This window comes from Microtus ochrogaster, chromosome X, assembly GCF_000317375.1.
Source record: "Microtus ochrogaster isolate Prairie Vole_2 chromosome X, MicOch1.0, whole genome shotgun sequence".
Taxonomy (NCBI): domain Eukaryota; kingdom Metazoa; phylum Chordata; class Mammalia; order Rodentia; family Cricetidae; genus Microtus; species Microtus ochrogaster.
In genome coordinates this window covers 21,716,353-21,724,127 of record NC_022026.1, presented here as the reverse complement: position 1 = coordinate 21,724,127, position 7,775 = coordinate 21,716,353, and positions in this window count along the sequence as shown.

Genomic DNA, 7,775 nt, shown 5'->3' with positions numbered 1-7,775 from the left:
CGAGTGCTGGGATTAAAGGTGTGCGCCACCATTGCCCGGCTGTGGGACACTTCTTGATTAATGATTGATGTGGGAGGGCCCAGCCTACTGTAGGCAGTCTGGACAGGTGGTCCTGGATTATATAAGAAAGCAAACTGAGGGGTCTGGACCCCGACAGCTCAGCAGTTAAGAGAGAGCACTGACTGTTCTTCCAGAGGTCCTGGGTTCAATTCCCAGCACACAGATGGCAGGTCATAACTCTAACTCCAGTTACAGGGGATCTGGCCTCCTCATACATGCAGGATACCATTGCACATAAGACAAAAAGCAAACTGAGCAAACCATGAAAAGCAAGCCAATAAGCAGTATTCCTCCATGGCTCGCTACTTCAGTTCCTGCCTCCAGCTTCCTGCCTTGAGTTCCTGTCCTGACTTCCTTCAGTGAAGGAGTGGGACCTGACAGCTGAAAGATGAAATAAACCCTTTCTTTCCCAAGTTGCTTTTGAACATGGTGTTTTATCACAGCAATAGAAACTCTTAACTAACACATATGGATTGCATTAGGATTCTTTTCATGGCTAATATTCTGTTATCTAAAGATTGTGTGTGGGAGAATGTTCTGTGTCGTGTGTATGTGCATGTGGAGGTTAGATCTTCTGGAGCTGTCTGCCTTAGTGGGCTTTGTTTGTTTTGAGACGGAGGAGTCTCTTACTGGCTTGGAGCTCACCAGTTCTGCTCGGCTGGCTGGCTGGTCAGCCAAGGGATCCTCTTTTCTTTATCTTCCCAACCCTGGGATTGTAAACTCTTGTCGCCACACCAGGTTCTGGGGAATGAACTTAGTCTTCATGCTTGTATAGCAAGAACTTCACTGACTGAGATATATATATATATGTTTGTTTATTTGTTTTTGTTTTGTTTGGTTTGGTTTTTCGAGGTTTCTCTGTAGCTTTGGAGCCTGTCCTGGAACTAGCTCTGTAGACCAGGCTGACCTTGAACTCACAGAGATCCGCCTGCCTCTGCCCCTGAGTGCTGGGATTAAAGGTGTGCGCCGCCGCCACCCCCCCCCCCCGCATAGTTAAGTTATATTTATTTATTTTGTGTATTTATATTTCATATGTGCCATAGCAAGTATGTGGAGGTCAGAGGACAACTTACTGATTTGGTTCTCTTTCTCTCATTTGGGTCCTGGGGATCAAACTTAGGTCTTCAGGCTTGGCAGCAAGTGCCTTTACCCATGGAACCATCTTGGTAGTCCATTATGTCTATATTTAAAATTTTTTAACTGTTGTATTTATGACATATAAAAATGTCTCATGAATAAAATACCATATTGCTTTAGAAATAAAAATTTATCAACTAATTTTTTTTGTTTGTTTTATTGAGACAGGGTTTCTTTCTGTAGCTTTGGAACCTGTCCTGGAACTTGCTCCCTTGACCAGGCTGGCCTTGAACTCACAGAAATCCGTCTGCCTCTGCCTCAAAGTGCTGAGATCAAAGGTGTGCACCACTGCCACTCAAGAGTTCTGAATTCCTGCCATTTAGCAGACATGCCACTATGACAGAACAGTGTTCAAAGTAATCTAGGTATGATGCTATGTGCTTTAGTCCTAGACTCTTGGGGCTTAGCTTGGGGGCTTTTGAATTAGGCCAATCTAGAACTACATAGCAAGTTCTAGGCCAACTTGGGGTATAATAATAGCATTGCTCTGTCTCAGCACACAAATCAGAGCTCAGCTAAGATGCAAAGAAAGTACTTATTGAAGTAGTTTCACATACGATACTACTACCACCTTACACCACTTTCATGTAGCTCAGTAGCAGAGCACTTGCTTAGAATAAACAAGGCCATCTCCAGTCCACTCCTCACCTCCAAAAGAGTTAATAATCTCACATAATGTTTATAACAACGAATAATGAAAATAAACTGAAAACCTTGAAACTTTGAAAAGCTTTATAGTACCTGGTCTTTTCCTCAGTAGATTGTGAATCCCTGTTGGGTGAATGTCATCCCCAAGGGGAAGTCAGAGCAGGAAAAGCGAACCAGCAAAACTAGATTCTATGGCTTGCAGAGCAATTAAAGCTAGTCTGGGAGTGAGTAGGGAGGAATAGGCCTCTTAGGCCAAGTATCTCTGTGGGAAGTTAGCCGTTGACTGGTACTTACAATTCTGGAGGAGCTGATGAAGGAAACATTTGAGGAGTTTAAGGCTGGGTGTGGTAGCTCATCCCTTTAACCTCAGCATTTGGGAACCAAAGGTTGGCTGACCTCAATGAGTTCAAGGTCAGCCTGGTCTCTGTAACAAGTTCCAAGACAGCCAGGGCTACACAGACAGGCCCTGACTCGAAAAACAAAATTGAAGGTTGACAGATTTAAACACAACATGGTGGGCACATTTAATTAAGACTTTGTTTCTTTCACCAAGGATCTCATTTATAATAAAATAATTGCAAAGTAAAACCAAATTGAGATTGTACTTCTTTATCTGGTAAAGCTCAAGACATTTAACATGACTGGGGGGTGTATGAGGGGAGTGGGAATGTGAATTTTAACCTCTCTGGAGAGTAATTTGGCAGAATTATCAAATTTAGAAATATACCCATTGATCCTGGAACTTATTGCCTAAGTGTAATCATGCATAAAAGCCACAAGGATATTTGTGACAGCATTATTTGGAAGGAATCTAAACGTTCATCAGTGGTGTACCACGAAGAGATTAAAGTCAGGTGTGCTACAGCGTATGCAGCAAACTAGCCTTAGGATAGGAAAAGGTGTATACGAAGAGTTTGGGGTATGCATAGCTCAGTGTTGGCATTTGCCTGGCATGGGAAAGGCCCTGGATTTCATCCCCACTGCTGCAAAACAAATGTAGACAGTCTCTGGGGGTGCCATTTAGAACTGAGGGGACAAAGCAGGTTAAAGCTCAGTGGTTAAGAGCACTGGCTGCTCTTCTAAAGGACCCAGGTTCAACTCCCAGCACCCACATGGCAGCTCATCACTGTCTAACTCCAGTTCCCAGAGTTCTGACATCTTCACATAGACATGCAGGCAAAACACCAATGCATCTGAAATACAAATAACTAACTTAATATATAATTATTGGGCATGATGGCAAACACCTTAATCCTAGCACTTTTTATGCTAAATTTATTCATTTAGTTATTTTACATACCACCCAGTTTCCCCTCCCTCTTCTCCTCCCGTTCCCCACCCCAGTTCTAGCACTTTAATCCTACACAGACCCTGTCTCAAAAGAAAAAAAAAACCAATTTACCTCAGGCTTCTTGGTGGCACGGGCCTTTAATCCCAGCACTCCTGAGGCAGAAGCAGGTGGATCTCTCTGAGTTCAAGGCCAGCCTGGTCTACAAAGTGAGTTCCAGGACAGCCAGGGCTGTTACACTGAGAAACCCTGTCTCAGAAAAAAAAAAATGAGAATTTTGACTTCATACCCTTAGATTTGGATTTTGTTTTTGAGACAAGTTCTCACTGTATAGCTCTGCCTGACCTGGAATTTGCTATGTAGAGTAGGCTAGCCTTGAACTCACAAACTTGCTTCTGCCTCCCCCAGTGCTGGGATTAAAGGCCTGCCTTGACACACCCAGGTAGACCAGGGAACTTAAATATTTTGTGACATGAAATCCTTTGGCAGTGTGTACAAAGCTGTGTATCCTTTCTCAGAGCTGAGCGTTGTTGATTTTTAATTTTTTTTAAAGATGAGATCTCTTTGTGAAGCCCTAGCTGGTCTGGAACTTGGATTGGCCTGCCTCTGCTTCTCCAGTGCTGGAGTTAAAGGTATGTGCTACTATGCCCTATATTCGAAAGTTCTTTTTGTTGTTTTAGGTTTTTATTTATGTATGTGTGTGTGCCTCCTGAGTTTATGTATATCGCAGGCATGCAGGTGCCCTCAGAGCCCAGAAGAGGATGTCGGATCTCCTAGAGCTGGAGTTGGGCAGTTGCGAGCCACCTGATGTGGATGCTCGGAACAAAACTTGGGTCCTCTGGAAGAGCAGGAAGAGCTGTTTCTCAGAGTTTTGATTAAGTGCATGCATATCTACATAAGATAGAGGGCTGAAGAGATGGCTCAGCAGTTAAGAACTCTGGCTTCTCTTTCAAAGAACCCACGTTCAATTCTCAGCACCCACACGGTAGCTCACAATTGTCTGTTACTCCAGTTCCAGGGGATCTGAAACCCTCTTCTGGCACATTGTGCACAGATATACATACATGCAAAACACCCATACACATAAAAATAGATAACTTTAAAAAAAAACATAAGATTACAAGACTGTCACATATGCTGAAATACAACTGAAAGCTTAAAATTATAGTATGTATGTGTGTTTATTTCATAGCAGCAAATAGTAGATCTAAAAACTACTTATATGGGGCTCAAACTCAAGACCTCCCTACTGCTGGCAGGCCTGTAAAGGCCTGCATTGCCACACTCAGTTTATGGGGTGCTGGGAACCGAAGTTAGGGTCTTGTGCATGCTAGGCACACACTTTACCGACAGAGCTACATCACCAGTCCTGTTTACCTGCTTCATGAATTTTGGGGCAGGGATTCTTTTTTTGTTGTTTTGTTTTGCTTTGAGAGGGTCTCACCAGTGTAAGCCTGGCTGGCCTCAAACTCTTTTGTAGATCAGCCTGGCTCAAAACTTACAGAAATCTGGTTCCTCTGCCTTCTGAGTGCTTCAGGGATTAATGGCATGTACCACCAGCTGGGCTTGTTTTTTTTTTTTTTTTTTCCGCAGGGTTGTGGGATAAGACCTCACTGGATATCCCGGGCTGGCCTGGCATGTTTTCCCACTACTACCTCCTCAGCTTTAGACTTGAGACACACTAACAGGTCTTATTTTGTTCTATTTTTTTAGTCAGGGTCTTATGTATCCCAGGCTGGCGGTAGCAAAGGACGACCTTGAACTCCTTACCCTCCAGCCACATCCCAAATGCTGGGATTACCAATGTGCAAAGGTGCCATCACACCAGTCACTCTCAGAAGGTGCACAAGCTTAAGAAGCTGCAGGCTACCCTGGGAGCAGTGGGGGATGCAAAGGCTCTGTGTGCCACATGCAGCTAAATAGGAGCAGGGCTCAGGCCATCATGGGTGATATAGGGGCCAGAGCCCAGAGTGCAAATGCCTTTGCTGTCCCCTTAAATCCTGAATGTGATGTGTAGAGGCCAGAAGCTGGATATTTGGGGGTTTTTTTGTTTGTTTTGTTTTGTTTTGGAGACAGGGTTTCTCTGTGGCTTTTGGTTCCTGTCCTGGAACTAGCTCTGTAGACCAGGCTGGTCTCGAACTCACAGAGATCCGCCTGCCTCTGCCTCCTGAGTGCTGGGATTAAAGGCGTGCGCCACCATCGCCCAGCTAGAAGCTGGATATTTGGACAAGTATTTCCCCAGGCTTGGAGATCAGTAGCAGGACCTGCTCGTTTCAGGGGACCTAGGAAACTGCTTCTGTAAAGGCACTGATAAACTCGGTAGCAAACTGAACTGGCCTCAGAGGTCAAGCCCAAGCTTCTTCCTCTAAACAGGACCTTTGTAGTTTTGTGTGTGGAGCATCTGAACAGGGCCAGTGTCCTGTCCTCATTTAACAACCTTGGTGGGAATAGGTCCTCAACAGATCTGTCAAATGACTCTTTGTTTCCAGAAGGAACTGTTTATTGAACAGTTGTCAACCAAACTGGATTCTTCTAGACCTTGGGAATACATTTCATGCACAAAACAAAGTGAATCTCTGCATTCATGGAACCGAAGAGTGGGGTAATAGTTAATCCACAGCATGGGGGACGGTGCTCTCCTAGGAGTAGGGTTGGAAGCTTTAAATAGGGAGGGGAGCTATGAAAGATTAGTCTGTTCTTGGCTCCTGGCACAGTTCCTAAAACCCTGAAAATCTGAAAGGTGTGTTTGCTGGTGCAATGACTGGTGGCTAGACAACCCCACCTCCTGTTCCAGCTCTGGGAGGGGAGGCAGGTAGCCATGAGACCAAGGTTTCATTAGAGGGGTGGAGCTGCCCAACCTCAAGGGTTATAGACTTAATCACTAATATCCAACTACTTAATCAAGCTTGCTTATCTCACTAACCATCCAAAAATACCCTACCACAGACCCCAAGCACTGCATAAAATATTGAGTTTGGGAAGGTTTAGGTTAATACACCTAGTTGCTGGGGTTGTGGTGTTGCGGGGGAGGGGGGGTGTATGTGAGAGCTCCCTGCAGCCTCCTTCATAACTATACGTAATCATCCTTTCTAGTCCCTGTTCCTAAAGTGTATTTTCTTTAATAAACTAAGTATAGTAAGCAGTTTTTGGGAGCTCTGTGCACTGGGTGATGAGAGCCCAATCTGTAACCATGTGTCTGTCATTCAGCACTAGCCTTTGAGCAGGCCAGCTGCATCCGCTTGCGAAGACCGTCACAGCTGGGCTTGCTGACGTCCCTCCTAGGAAGGGCCGGAAGGGCCGCTGAACCCTACCCAAGTGTTCACAGCTGCTCTGATTGCATGTAGCCTCCGCTTTCATGGAGAAGCTGCAGTATACAGGCTGGAAAAGATTAGGGGAAGGAGGCTCCATCTCATCATCCACGTGGGTGAACTTTCCAGTGACTACTCACACTATAGTCAATAACTCCAACCTATGCGCTGTAAGCAAGCCCATAAACTTGGTCTCCCAGGGTGAATCATACTTTGGTTTGCCATTAGGGCCTTTGGAGGAGGGGTAGACATTGCTTAGTCCTCCCACATGGGAGAAAATTCTTTCACACTGCCCTGTGAAGGCAGCCTTTGTGGAACCGAGACCTTAAACTTGTAGTCTCATGCTAACTCTAGGTGGTAGCCGAACTGAATTGCAAGGCATTGGTTGTTGCCAAGAGAAGTGTTTTAGTATGGATTCTCACCACCACACTGGGTGTCAAAAATGATGGAAAGAGATCAGTGCTATGTAGATCTGTTGATTCAGTACCAGGTTAAGTCTGCTTCATGCCTTACTCTCTCATCATGGGCAGTTAGCTCACACACCCTGTACCTCAAAGGTTATGGTAAGGATTAAACAAGACACCTGTGTGATATGATCAATACCCAGTAGGCACTTCCTTTCTTCTTTTCTTTTTCGATTTTTGTTTTTTTTGAAGTAGGGTTTCTCTGTGCAACAGTCCTGGAACTAGCTCTGTAGACCAGGCTGACCTCAAACTCACTGAAATCCACCTGTCTCTGCCTCCCGAGTGCTGGGATTAAAAGGCATGCACCACCACCGCCCGGCCAGAAGGCACTTTCTAGACACTATTTCTTGGGTGACAATTTATACTATGCTGCACTTGTGTTTCTGAGGATGAATCGGGTTCTCTCTAGTCTACATCCCAAAGACAGGATGTGATAACCTCAAAACAGCAGCATAAGTGGGGTGTAGTGTCAAACACCTTTAATCCCAGGAGGCAGAGGCAGATGGATCTCTGTGAGTTTTATGGCAGTCAGGTATACAGAGTGAGTTCGAGCACAGCCAGGGCTATGTAGAGACTAAAAAAACTTAAAAAGACTAGAAAACTAAACAAAACAAAACAAAAACCAGTAAGTGGCTTAAAAAAAAGCAGACAGTCAAAGGTGAGTGAACTAACTACCCAGGTGGTAGGAAGAGTGACTGCAGGGCAGGCTAGTAGCTGAAGAACGCCAGCACAGGCGCCATCTGCAGCCAAGTCGCAGGCACAAACAACACTTTACTACATGTCTCAGGATTTAGGATGCTAAGTGACAAGCTCTTGTAGTAACTAAAGAGTTTTTGTGCCGGGCGATGGTGGCACACGCCTTTAATCCCA